This window comes from Lupinus angustifolius, chromosome LG09 (genome assembly GCF_001865875.1).
Source record: "Lupinus angustifolius cultivar Tanjil chromosome LG09, LupAngTanjil_v1.0, whole genome shotgun sequence".
Lineage (NCBI taxonomy): Eukaryota > Viridiplantae > Streptophyta > Magnoliopsida > Fabales > Fabaceae > Lupinus > Lupinus angustifolius.
Window position 1 is genome coordinate 10,913,043 of NC_032017.1, and position 14,494 is coordinate 10,927,536.

General features: G+C 33.8%; 1 pseudogene; it reads right to left on the minus strand.

The window, feature by feature from the left end:
* Positions 360-11,844, minus strand: LOC109356944 (annotated as a pseudogene).

Below are 14,494 nucleotides of genomic sequence, written 5' to 3' on the forward strand. Positions count from 1 at the left end.
ACTTGTGAGGATATTAAAATAGTTGCAACTCTGTGATGGATAATCGACTAACAATATGGTTGATCGATTATCAATGTTGAAATATATTTTGTTATTTGGGTTAGTTTTATATTGGGTTTTTGTTAGTTGGTTAGTTAGTTTTGGTTAGGACAGATAATTTTTCCTTCCTTGTATATAAATGATTCATTGTGACTTTGTATTTTTATCTATTCAATACTCATTCAAATGAATGAAATTCATATTTTGTTTTCCGTTCTTGATTCTTAATAGGAATCTAATCCTTGACATTTTGGTCATCCTAGGATCTAGCAAAACCTTATACTATTAGAGAATAAGGCATTGTTGATTAAGTATCGTAGTTAAAAGCAAGGGGAATATCATTTGTAATGCAAAATACATCTAGATCAGCATGCTTGAGACTTAATACAAACCAAACCATGACTTAGTGAACTAGTTTTTATTTAGTTTAAGCCTTATTTCACAATAAATCTCTTCAGAAGCATGGCATCAGCATCAGAAACCAAGTCACGTATTAAAACAAGTTTCAGGTTAAAACATTCACTTTTCCAGGATATATAATGAATTAAAGGTTGACAAACTTCTTTTCTTTCAAGCTTTCCACAGTCTCTTTGAGTCTCACTTCCAAAGGAGTAAATTCAATTCCCAATGTCTTTGCCTTTTCTTGGGAGACCTGAAATGTTGGCACATATGGCATATCATCTTCTGACCTGTTAACATGGTTTTGACAAAGTGAAAATGGTATTAGAAAAATCAAAACATGAAGAAAAAAATTGTGTTATTTAAATTATTATAAACACACAAATATTAGTATCTGTTGGTCCATGATATTTGTATATGAAACAACAGTCAATTTGCACATGTGAAGTTGTAATACATGGCCTTATTTTAAGAACACATAATTCTATAATGAATTTCAAATGAAAAGTGCAGTATCAATTAGCATAGTTCTTGTAAATAAACAGTGTAAGGTGAAAAGAGAGACTCGCTGCACGGGCCTATGATTGATGACAAGTCATGACTCATGATTGATGAAATGCACATGCGCACACATACACACAAAGGTGAATCAATGCAATGGTGGATGGCAACAAGCCATGGTTTATGAAATGCACACTTTCTTCCAGGGATATACACAGATTTTTGGCCTTGAATATGGGGGTACCTTTTGTCATACAGCGAAAATTACTTCAGTTAGTCTTTTTTCTTGCCATTGTAACCATCTATCACTAGTGTTCCATCCTTTGATATTGGGTTGTTCCAATAGATCCACAATTAAACATGTGAATAATAGAAGGAATAAGAGGGGGAACTAGTGGGACCATTTACTTACTGCTAGTGGGAGGGAAGAAAATAAGTAGGAAAATCAATAGGTAGTTAGTGAAGAGAAAAAATAAGGTAGCTACTTTGCTTCAATTATACTACATGCTTAATTCCATGGTTGATTAGTGTAAAATTTAAGCATTTTTGGATATCATTTGCTAGCACTTTCTGATTATGCTTTTATATAACTGACTCAATTGTAGTGTTTTCAAATATTTGAAGTGGTTACATAGTAACAAAAGAAATAAAAAAAGGTGTATCTCAGTGTAGAAGACTCCCACTTAGTTACCTCTCAAGTGGTGTTTTGAATTCATCACGTTACCTCTCAAGTGCTTTCCGCACATTTTCACTTAATCACATTTTAGATGTTCACTAAAAAACAACACTAAATCAATATCAAAGCTGAGTCTTTATTTTCAGCACTGGATTGAGTTCTCAAACAGGCAAGTAAAGCATTGAAAGAATGAAGTTCAGAAAATGGGAGTTTTCATTCCTTATATGCAATCATGAAGTTATCAAAATAATTACACTTACTTCTTGGGCAGCTTCAGTGTCGGATACAGATCACGTAAATTCTTCACAAGTTCTGAGAAATGTACCACTCTCTCAACCAAACAATATCTTCCACTAGCTGAAGAAACCTCATATGCCTGAATATGGGCATTTGCAACATCTTTCACATTGACCCACCCAAAAGTAAAATTTGGAAATGTTTCTGAACCTGTATCAAGGAAGTGAAAGAGTTTCTTCAATCAAACAAGAGAACAGATCATGCATTGAAAAACAAATATATTTGAAGCATGTAGGAATTGCTACTATTCATTAAAATAACAATTAGATAAACAAATATAAGGAAAAGTAAAATAAAAATAGTTTAGACAAGAATCAAGCTAGAAATAAAAGGGAAGAAACTCTCATCCAGCTCAACAATCACAATTTTGACCAAAATGCATGCACATACCTTAAATGTAAGTACAAAATAAGATTTGTAGTTATTATCTTCATTCAATTATTTTCATTTTCATATTTTTAATTTCTTTTTTCAATTTGCTTAGTCCAGAAAAGGCTGTTGAGTTAAAAAAACATCATGTAATCCAGTTGCAGACAAAGCAGAAAATATAATTTTCATACAGCATAATTAATGTAAATCAATATTACCGTTAATTAGGTTTAAAACAGTAGCAGCACTTGTGTGTAAGGACTGGTTGCAAGAGAGGCCCTATCACCATGGCTGGGTTAATCGTAACCATGTCAATGTTGTTTTCTTTTACAAATTTCCAGGCAGCATCCTCGGCCAAAGTCTTCGAAAGAACATACCACATCTGAAAACATAAATAGGAAATGACAAGAAAGTTAAAGAGCATTGCTGCATACACGTTACAAATTATTACATTAGTTGACATTGGAACCAATATATCAGAATTACATTAGTAAAAGCAATTGTTTAAGGCACACAAGATTGAAACTACCAAAACATACTCAACTAATATTAGTAAAAAGCGAAATATCTGAACCAGTTATGAAGTTTACTAGATCATTGATAAAACATGATTTTCATACACTAACTAACCCTCAAATTTAGTCTTTTGAACGTCTTATGTGTTTAGTTGTTTCGTTTTGCCCATGTTTTACAAAAAAACTGGACTGCAAGTCAGAACAGTGATCCTTTCGCTGGAACCGAGCAGCATGCAAGGATTGGACCATAACTTGGGTAGCAGATGTCCAATTAAGCTAAAACTGGTGCTAACTGAAAGCTAAGACAAGCTTCAGCTTTGAAGAAGGCCACTAATTAAAATTATGTCTTTCGATGTTAATTTTCGCATGAGAAGCTGGCTCAGCGCATCAGGGAGATTCCAAGTCAAATTTGGACATAACTTCATATTATGCCCAAATGAAACGAATTGGATGTCCACTTAATGAGATACAAATTATAGAATTCAACATTTGAAGACTATTATTTAGATAATAACAACAACAGAAAGAAACATTTAGGTACTTACATGTATTGAAAACTATAAAAGTATCAATTCACTAATATTGATACTAAGAAGACAGACAGCAATGCAAAATGAAAAATACAAAGCTTTTGAGGGATTATTTAAAAATTGTTCAGAGTGCAAATGGAACATGTTTTAAATAACCCAAGGATGGAGTGAAGTTAACAAGTTCAAAGGATATATAAGCCATTGGTTTTCTTTCAATAGAAGAAAACTATCATAATGAATGGGAGGAAAAGAATACTAGATTAGGTGACAAGATTACCTCGAACACACGAATAGACAAAAATACACTAAAATATGTTCCCATTCCACACACATGTCCTTTTCCTTTTATTTCTCTAACACTAATTGCTCTCAGTGTGTCATGGCTAGCAATCATTGCTTTACTTCTCATTCATTGTATAGCTTCAGCAGTTTTAACAATGGCCGCATTTTATTCTACACATGTTACATAATTAACATCCTGGAACAATGTTAGCGGTGGCAACTTTCAACAATCATGTCTACCAGTCTCACTCTGAGTCTCTGATTAGAAATTGAAAAGGAATGGCAGTGCAAGAACATATAAATTATGGTAAAAATAATAAGGAACAGATGACACAAAAACTAAGATACCAAATGGAGACAATTTCAGGCACGGATTATGGACACTCGGTATACTTTTTTATCCGACTCTAACATCACTCCGATGTAATAAAAAAATAACCATTTTTACTAAGTTTCTTTCAGGAAGAAATTACTTTCATGATATAATTGGCACACTTTTTCATCATTTTAAATAGCAGAAGCTTCTAATGCCCATCATTTAAACACTTGTCACATGCATTCATGATTAAGGATACAAAAACATGTTTATATTTATCAAATTAATGAGTAGAAAACATAGTATCCCAAGTACCAACTCTCAGAAAAATTATTACTTTAAAGGGGAAATGGCATATTTATATACCTTTGAATCCCTACAGATATCTGGATCGGAAAACCATGTCTCATCAACAACAACATCAGGAGTGAGAGGCTTTTCATTATATGCAACAGCAGCAATTGAAGAAGTCAAAACAACACGTTTCACACTAGGTGATTTCGCGATTGAATTAAGAACATTTAGAGTTCCCTTCAGTGCTGGTTCTATTAACTCAGCCTGAAAATTATATGAAACTCCACTGTCAAGTCATGAAAAGGCACCCCAAAAGAATTATTAAAAAACATAAAATGGAGTGTTAAAAGAAAATTGAAGAATGATATGAATGAACCTGTGGGTCCTTGACATCATGATAAAATGGAGAAGCAGTGATAGGGGGCAATCTGTTAGGATGCCACCTGTTATTAAAAATGTGTACTCTAGAGGGAAAAGGAAAGTTTGGTTTAGTGATAACAAACTTTCCTCTCCACCTTTAGGCAGTTAGTTAGTTAAGGGAAGTTAGGGTTCTATAAGTAGAAAGGTAGTTAGTAAGGGGAGGTAGTTAGAAGGTATTCTCTGATTTGGAATCAGAAGTAGGGATTGGATCGTGGGATCCAAGGCACTCAATTCTCTCTTGTAATTCTACTCTTTCTTCAATAATAAATCTAGAACCCTAACAGAATCTCTTGATTCTGGGTTAGGGGCAATTCTTTTCTATCTTCAGCTCATCTTTTCTTTTATCAATTGATACCAGTCTTAACACTGGTATCAGAGCACCATTCTTGGTGCCTGAGGGGTGGGAGACCCTACGTTCTTTCTGCTGCTGATCCTGTGGTGTATGGTTTCTACGAGAAGCATGGCAAAGGAAGGAGATAGTTGGGGCCATGAAAGGGAGGCAGTTCATACTCGATTAGAGTTGAACGAGGCTAGAATGAAGAGAACAGAGGATTTAATGGCAGCAATAGCAGAGAAATTAGGGATTAGAACAGAGTCCAATTCCATCGAAGGAGATAGTAAACACGAGGATGAAAGTGGAAGGCTTGGGCTTCATCATAGCCAACGTGATAAGTGGAGACGTTTAGAAATACCTATCTTTGTTGGAGACGATGCGCATGGATGGGTCCAACGCTTGGAGAGGTACTTCACTATGAGGGGTATCACGGCAGAGGAGAAAATGCAAGCAACGATGGTAGCTATGGAGGGAAAAGCCCTGAGTTGGTTCCAATGGTGGGAGAGATGTAACCCAAAGCCCACATGGGAAGGTTTCAAACTGGCAGTAGTAAGGAGATTCCAACCTTCTATGGTCCAGAACCCATTTGAGTTACTTTTGGCCTTAAAACAGGAAGGAGGGGTGGAAGCTTATGTGGAGGAGTTTGAGAAATATGCGGGGGCATTAAGGGAAATCAACCAAGAGTTTGTAAGAGGAGTATTCATCAATGGATTAAAGGAAGAAATAAGGGTAGAGGTGAGGGTGTATGAATTAGGTACTCTGCCTGAAATCATACAAAAGGCCCTCTTAATAGAACAGAAGAATATGGTGGTTAATAAGAGGCCCCTGTTAAGTAATTCCAGGATAGGGGGGTATTTCAGGGGTGGATCAGTTAATAAAGTTGTTACCTTGGACCCCACGCAATCTGGGGGTAGCAGGAAGGAAGGATCCTCTGTTGGGAGTGTAGGAGGGGGATTTAGAACCCTCCAAGAAGGGGATAGTTCTCGAATTAAGGGTGAATTTAGAAGGCTATCAGCTGCAGAGATGAAAGATAAAAGGGAAAGGGGGTTGTGTTTTAGGTGTGATGAACCCTTCTCTAGGGACCACATCTGTAAACACAAACGATTAAGTATGCTCCTAATGGCAGAAGAAGAAGAAGAAGAGGGGGAAGACAATGTAGAGGGAGGGGGTGAATCCCTCACCTTCTTGCAACTTTCTCTATTTTCAATGAAGGGTCTAACCTCAGTAAGGTCCTGGAAGATTGGGGGGAGATTGCAGGAGGTCCCTGTAGTCATCTTGATTGATTGTGGGGCTTCACACAACTTCATTTCTCAAGAGTTGGTACAGAGGATGAATTTAGCAGTGGATAAAACAAAAACCTATGTGGTTGAGGTAGGAGATGGCCACCACATTAAGTGCCAAGGTAAGTGCTCACAGCTTAAACTTTGCATACAAAAACTAGAAGTTCAACAAGACTTCTATTTGTTTGGCTTAAAGGGGGTTGACTTGGTACTGGGGCTGGAATGGTTGGCTGGTTTGGGGGAAGTCAAGGCTGATTTTGGAAGAATGAGGTTGTCAGTTTCAGTAGGGGATTCTCTAGTTACTCTGGTAGGAGACCCTGCTCTGTCTAGAGCAGAATTGTCACTAGGGGCCTTCATGCAAGTCTTGATGGAAGAGGGACAGGGGTTGCTGGTTCAGTATGGGGAAGACCAAACCAGAAATGTTCAGAGGGTGCCTCTAGAGATCTCTGAGGTGGTGCAACAGTTTCAGGAGGTGTTTCAAGACCCAGATGGCCTACCTCCTTCAAGACAGCATGATCATGTTATTCATTTGAAGGAGGGGTCTGATATTCCTAACATCAGACCCTATAGATGTCCTTATTATCAGAAAGCAGAGGTTGAGAGGTTAGTAGCTGAGATGCTTGAAGCAGGGGTCATTAGGCCTAGCATAAGTCCCTACTCTAGTCCAATTATATTGGTGAAGAAGAAGGATGGGGGTTGGAGGTTTTGTGTAGACTACAGGGCCCTCAACAGGATCACTGTGCCTAACAAATTCCCTATCCCCTTGATTGAGGAATTGCTAGATGAGTTGGGGAATGCAAGGGTTTTTTCTAAGCTTGATCTAAAATCAGGTTATCACCAGATTCGTATGAAGGAGGAAGATGTGGGCAAAACAGCTTTTAGAACTCATGAGGGCCATTATGAGTTCTTGGTTATGCCATTTGGCTTGACCAATGCTCCATCTACATTTCAAGCTTTGATGAATGAGGTACTTAAACCCTACTTAAGGAAATTTACTTTAGTTTTCTTTGATGATATTCTAGTGTATAGCTCAGATTTTGCTACACATGGCAAGCACCTTCAACTGGTCCTAGGAATCTTGGTCACTCATGCCCTCAGAGCCAACTTCAAGAAGTGCAGTTTTGGGCAACTCAGCATAGAGTACTTGGGGCACATTATTTCTGAAGGAAAAGTAGCTGCTGATGAATCCAAGGTTGAGGCAATCAATTCCTGGCCCAAGCCTACTAATGTCAAGAGCTTGAGAGGTTTTTTGGGTTTGACAGGATACTATAGGAGGTTTGTTAAAGGCTATGGCAAGATAGCCAAACCTTTGACTAACCTGCTTAGAAAGGATGCTTTTCAGTGGGGAACAGAGGCCACTGTGGCATTTGAAGAACTCAAGAAGGCAATGATGCAGTTACCTTCACTAGCACTCCCTGATTTTTCCAAGGAATTTGTGGTTGAGACTGATGCCTCAAGCAAGGGATTGGGAGCTGTGTTGATGCAGGAGGGGAGGCCATTGGCATTCTAGAGCCAAGGATTATCCATCAAATCTCAGCAGAAATCAGTCTATGAGAGGAAGTTAATGGCTTTGGTCCAAGCTATCCAGAAATGGAAACACTATCTGTTAGGGAGGCATTTTGTGATAAGAACAGACCAGAAAAGCTTGAAATTCCTCTCTGAACAGAGGTTGTTTTCTAAAGAGCAGTTTAAATGGGCAGTCAAATTGATTGGGTTGGATTTCGAAATTCAGTACAAGTCAGGCAAAGAAAACTCTGCAGCAGATGCTCTGTCCAGAAAGGTTTTGTTCTCTGCCATATCAATGATTTCCAATGATGATGTGGGCACATGGATAGAAGAATTACAGCAAGACCCTAGATGGAAGAAGGTGATACAAGATTTGTTGGCCAACCTTATTTCCCATCCAGATTATGAGCTTAGACAGGGCATCTTATACTATAAAGGGGGGTTGGTTTTATCAAAGGATTCACCTATAATTTTAGCAGAATATCATGCCTCTTCTATGGGTGGCCACTCAGGTTATTTTAGAACTTACAAAAGAATTTTCAATTTTCTGTTTTGGATAGGGATGAAAGGGGACATCAAGGCCTTTGTGGAGGCTTGTGAGGTCTGCCAGAGGTGCAAATATTCTACCCTATCCCCTGCTGGGCTGCTTCATCCTTTACCCATCCCTCAGCAAGTTTGGATGGATATTTCTATGGATTTCATAGGAGGATTGCCAAGAATTAAAGGTAAGGACACCATATATGTAGTGGTGGATAGATTAACCAAGTATGCTCATTTGAAATACCAAAAATAATAGCAGATCTCTAATGCTGTTAATTTTCTTCAACATCATATGTACAACTTAAAATCTCTTGTATATATTTTTACATTTCTTACAAAGAAACACAACAATACAAGTAGGCCTCATCTTACACCCAAGAATACATGCAATTGAGAAAGACAGATAAGTAATACAAGATATATGATCTGACTTAACGAATTAGACTTTTCTCCAGTACTAAAAAATGAAGATATAAAAATGTCAATTCCTTGTATTTAGAGGGTAAATCTTTTTGGTATCCTCACCCTGACTCAACCTTCCAATGCTCTCTTAAGTCCTGTTATTTGATCTGGTGTCAATCTTGTAGGAAACTTAACCTCAAACTTGATCCTCAAGTCACCCCTATGACCTCTCTCCTTTGTAATTGGCATTTCTTCTTTTGCAACAACAAGTTCAAAACTAGGGCTCGCAATATCAGTTATTGGAATAGATAGAGTACGTTTATTTAGTGTTGTGATATTTATTGTAGTTCCACCAATAGCCTCAGCTAGTGACACCCTTTGACTCATAATAAGATCATTACCATCTCTCTTGAAAAATCATGAGGCTTCTCATCAATCACAAATACAAGGTCTGCTGGCAGTTGATTCGGTTGCTGGTTCCCTTTGTCCGAGAATGTTATCTTTGTACCTTTCTTCCAACCCGGCTTTATCTCTATGGTTAATATCTCTGTTTCTAGAACTTGTCTTCTGCAGTTTTCACAATTATAAAACAAAGGCATGTCAGAAGAGTGGTTCTCCAATGAAGCATTTTGTATGCTAAACAAACTGATAGGGGGCAATCTGTTAGGATGCCACCTGTTATTAAAAATGTGTACTCTAGAGGGAAAAGGAAAGTTTGGTTTAGTGATAACAAACTTTCCTCTCCACCTTTAGGCAGTTAGTTAGTTAAGGGAAGTTAGGGTTCTATAAGTAGAAAGGTAGTTAGTAAGGGGAGGTAGTTAGAAGGTATTCTCTGATTTGGAATCAGAAGTAGGGATTGGATCGTGGGATCCAAGGCACTCAATTCTCTCTTGTAATTCTACTCTTTCTTCAATAATAAATCTAGAACCCTAACAGAATCTCTTGATTCTGGGTTAGGGGCAATTCTTTTCTATCTTCAGCTCATCTTTTCTTTTATCAATTGATACCAGTCTTAACAAGTAGTGTGAAAAACACCATGACAACCTTGGACAACAGTGTCAAAGGAACCTTCTTCAAGCAGATTTGCCTTAAACAGATGCAATCTCTCCTTAGCACCATCAAGTTTAAGCAAGTGATCAACCTTTCTTGCATCACCTGCACATAAATCAATTTTGTAAGGACATAAGAACCTAAGATGGACCAATCAATAATCACAAAAAATTAAAACTGGACCTATTAATGTAATAACATTATTGATCCCGAAAAAGAAAAGAATCTAAACTGGTGCTCACACATAATCAATATAAGTTAAAATAGTATTTCTATCAGATGTTATAGAGAATGCTAAAACGACTAATTTAAGTATATTTGCTATTTTTTAGACCATTTTTAAAATTTTAATTTTGTAAGGACTAAAATGATATTAGCAAAAAAAAATTTGAAGAACCAAAATAGTTCTTTACTCATTACTCATGACAATAATAATCATTGTTTTAAATTTCCTCCACAAAAATACAATTGAATCCGAAGCTTATAATTTTGTTAGTGACTACAACCTTATAGAAGCCATATTTTTTTTCCACAATTGTAGTATAAAAAGACAACCATTAGTAAAGATTTACAAATATATGATTTGTCATTAAGCATGATGTCATATGATACATATAGCCGAGATTCTGCTTAATGAAAATAAATGTTTGATTGTTATCAGAAGTCTGGAAAAGATGATAAGATTATTACTTAGTGAGTACTAACATAATACTGATTTAGATACTGGGAAAAGCATCCCCATATTGTATAAGGTTAAAATGTAGTACATCTACTTCCCGGACTCCACCAAGTGGAACCTTGTACACAGGACAACTCTTTTTTACGGTGTGCAAATGCACACCCTGATTTTTTTTTAAATAATATGTATATTATTTATATAGAGAAAATATATATATCGATAGTGTAAGAGTTCTATACAATGTCATTTTATCATCCTTCATCTTTATTTTATCATCGACTATTCACAAAAGTAATCCAAGTTAGTGTTGGATGATATAGTGAATGTATATAAATCTTTATACTAACATATATATAAATATTACACTCTTCTTTATAACTCTACAAGACCGATATTTTTTTTGTAAATGACATAACATGTCATGGGAAAAACAAATAATCATCATTATGTTTAATTATTTTATTATATTATGCATATACAACTTAAGGAACTTCATGATTATCTCTCTGAGACAAATACCTAACTGTTTTTTATATCTTATTTGAGTCTATCTTAGTTTTTCTCTAGTTTTGTCATTGAATTTGCAAACTTTTATACACATGATTTTTGTTCAACTGATTTAGTGGTGTTTGATAATCAACTTGAGATTTATATCATTTACATGCATAATATTGTTGAATGTGGTTCTTTAAAAGGAATGAATAATCTTTAAGATAAGTTAGTTGAAAATGGAATATACATTTTTACGCATTAGTTTATATTCTTCTGAAGTTAGTAATAAAATTCTAGAAAAAGTTTTTTCAACTATGAAAAGTGTGAAAAAATAGGTTGCGTAATTGAATGGAATATACATAAATGAATAATTGTTTAATTGCTTATATTCAACAAGAAATGTTCAACAATATTGACAAAGAATTGATTACAAAAAGAGAAATGTAATTTATTTGATTAAATATATTTAGTGAAAAATGTTATTTATTTAATTAATATATTTAAATTTTGTAATTTTGACATTAATATTTTCTTTTTATAATCTATGTTATACATTATTTTAAGGATTTAATATGTATACTGATAGTATAAGTGTTTTTACGCTGTTAGCAAATCATCCATATTTAACTCTTATTTAAACTTTTAAATATGTTGCACACCCTCTAATCCTAAATCTGTCACTGACAGCAGTCATGCCATGGTGATTAAAAACCATGATCATAACAATAATAGTAATGGTCTAATGGGAATTAAAAATGATAAAAAGAATAATGAAGAGGAAACAGACTAAGGTCGCGAACAGTGGCTTTGACAGTGTAACCGCGATTAAGAAGAAGCTTGACGATCCATGAAGCTATGTAACCGGAAGCACCAGTCACACACACCACCTTTCATGCACTGCTACTCATCTCTTTTTATCTCTCGGTTTTGCTTATATGACAAATCAAGATAGCAAACTCTAACATGTATGTTCTTATATATAATGATATTTCCTCCAGGCTAGAATAAAGAAAGTTTTTTTTAACAAGTATTGCTCATCGGAGTAAGAATGGAATATTCAATCAGAGAAATTAAGTGGGATCTTACACCACTATACTAATACATTATTGGTAGAAGAGATAAGTTAAATAAGTTATCTCACCTACCACTAAAATTATTGCATATTATATTTAACTAATATTTATAAAAATATTTTTAAAACATAAAAATAAAATCATGATATATACACTATTTTTTAGCTTTTAGAAATATTTTGTAGATAAATAAGACACATGTCATAATTTTAATAGTCAGATGAGATAATATATCTCTTGGTATGAGATTATACTTTATTCTCAAATATTTATACATGTTTATTCTTCTTGTTACTTATACTAAAAGTTAATATTGATTAAAAAATTATAAAATATTTATACACATTAAAATGTAAGGTAGAATGTTATTTCTCAAGTTCATCTAGAATATATATAAATAATATAATAAGAGTTTAAAATCTATGTATTGTCACTATAAAAATTTTATATTATATAGTAGTATATCATCTATTATTAATTTTTCTTATTTTTATTTGAAAGTTAATAGAATTTTAAATATAAATAGTGGATGACTTACTGACAGTGTAAAAAATATTTATAATGTCAGTTTTATACCTATTAAATTCATATAATAATATCAAAATAAGCATTTGCATTTAGTTATTGTTTATTCAAAATAATAATTATTACTATTTTAGTTAATTTAAAAAAGCTGATAATTTAAAAATTGTAATCGTAATTATAAATGTATGTCTGAAAATATAAAAAAATGACAATTGGGTAAGTAGATTTGTAAATTATAGAAATCCATTCATTAAATTATAATATTTATTGTATTTATAGTGTAAAAATGATTAATTTATATGCAGAGGGAGATCCACATATTCCAAAAGTAAGTTAAAAAACATAATCTACATCTTAGTTATTCATTTTAAGAAAATTTAAAGATTTAAATTATTGAATATATTAAATCATTAGATTTCACTAGAATGAATGGTTAAGATGTAAAGTAGTTTTTAAACATCTCTCATGAAAGGAGATATTTAACTACATTAAAAAAGTGAATATGATTTTTTCAGCCTTAGGCTTTATTTGGTTGCACAAGAGAAAATAAAAAGAGAGAAAAGAGTGAGAAAGAGAAAGATGAGAAATACAGTAGATTTTTGTGATGTTCGGAATAAGAGAATAGAGAGAAAATGAATAGAAAAATATATTTTATTTTCTCTTATTTGGTAAGATAGAAAAAGAGAAGAAAGATTATGTTATGATTTATATGACAAAAATGTTCCTAAAAAAAAAGAAAAAAAAAAGAAAAAACATGATATTTTATTATTAATTAAAAATAAATGTTATAATTTTAATTAACATTTTAATTGATATTTTTATATCTAAAAGAGACTTATTTATATTAGTAGTATTCAAAATCAAAAAGTATAAAAATAAATAAAAAATTGAAGCACATTTTTCACATTTCATGCAAAAATTTATTTTCTCCACTTTCTCACTAAAGTATCACTTTGTGAAATATGTAACTTTCTTTTAATTACTAATCAATAATTAAAAAAATAACTATCATCAATTAAATAAAAAATACGATGTAAAATTAGGAGATCAATTATTTGAGGATATAGTTGATATTTTGTACAAATTACTCATTATCCTATCATTTTCTTCTCATAAGTGTGAAGAAATCTTTTTTGTGGATTCCACACCTTTTTTACTCTCTATTTTCTTTTTCTCCTTGCAACCAAATGAGAGAAACTCCCAACTTCTCCTCAATTTCTCTCTCTCACTTTTCTCTCTTCTCTAACTCTATCCTACCAAACAAAGGCTTAAAGTTTGAAAGGTACAAGTACCTATCTTATAAGTGTTGGATTTTCTCAATGAATAATCCCTTAAATTGAATATGGAAAACCTAATGATCATGGCTTTGTTCTTATAACACAATGTTTATGCCCATACATAAACCCAAATGGAACAACCTTGATCCAGACCAAAGAAACCCCAATTGATTTCATAGTGAAGAAGAAGAGCATACTTTGATTAGCCATTTGGAATTCTCAAGCGTATGTGGGTATGATGATCTTCCAGATGATAGAGCCTGATGGTTTTCCTTTGCTTCTCTAGAGGGGAATGAAAAAGGCAAAAGAGAGTGTTTTCCTGATGGAGTCCTTTTGGCAATCATGTCTTTTCCCCTTCTCACTTTATTCTTATTAACCACTCAACCAAAACTTGTTGCTCTACAAATGGGGACCATAACCCATAAAAGTAACCGAAGTGGTTACTACTTAAGTTGCAATAATTCTAATTCAACCCCGTCATCAAATCAGAAATTGTCTGAATGTATCTAATTCCATGACATATATGCCCTTAGCCACAAAATTAATTCTTGAAGACCATTTTATATTTGGCTAACTAAATAATGGCTATAACACAATCATATAGAATTATATTTGTAACCCATAAACTGTCAGAAATTCTAACAATAAGATCCACCAAAATGCAACACGAATATATGTTATATCATAATAATCACCCG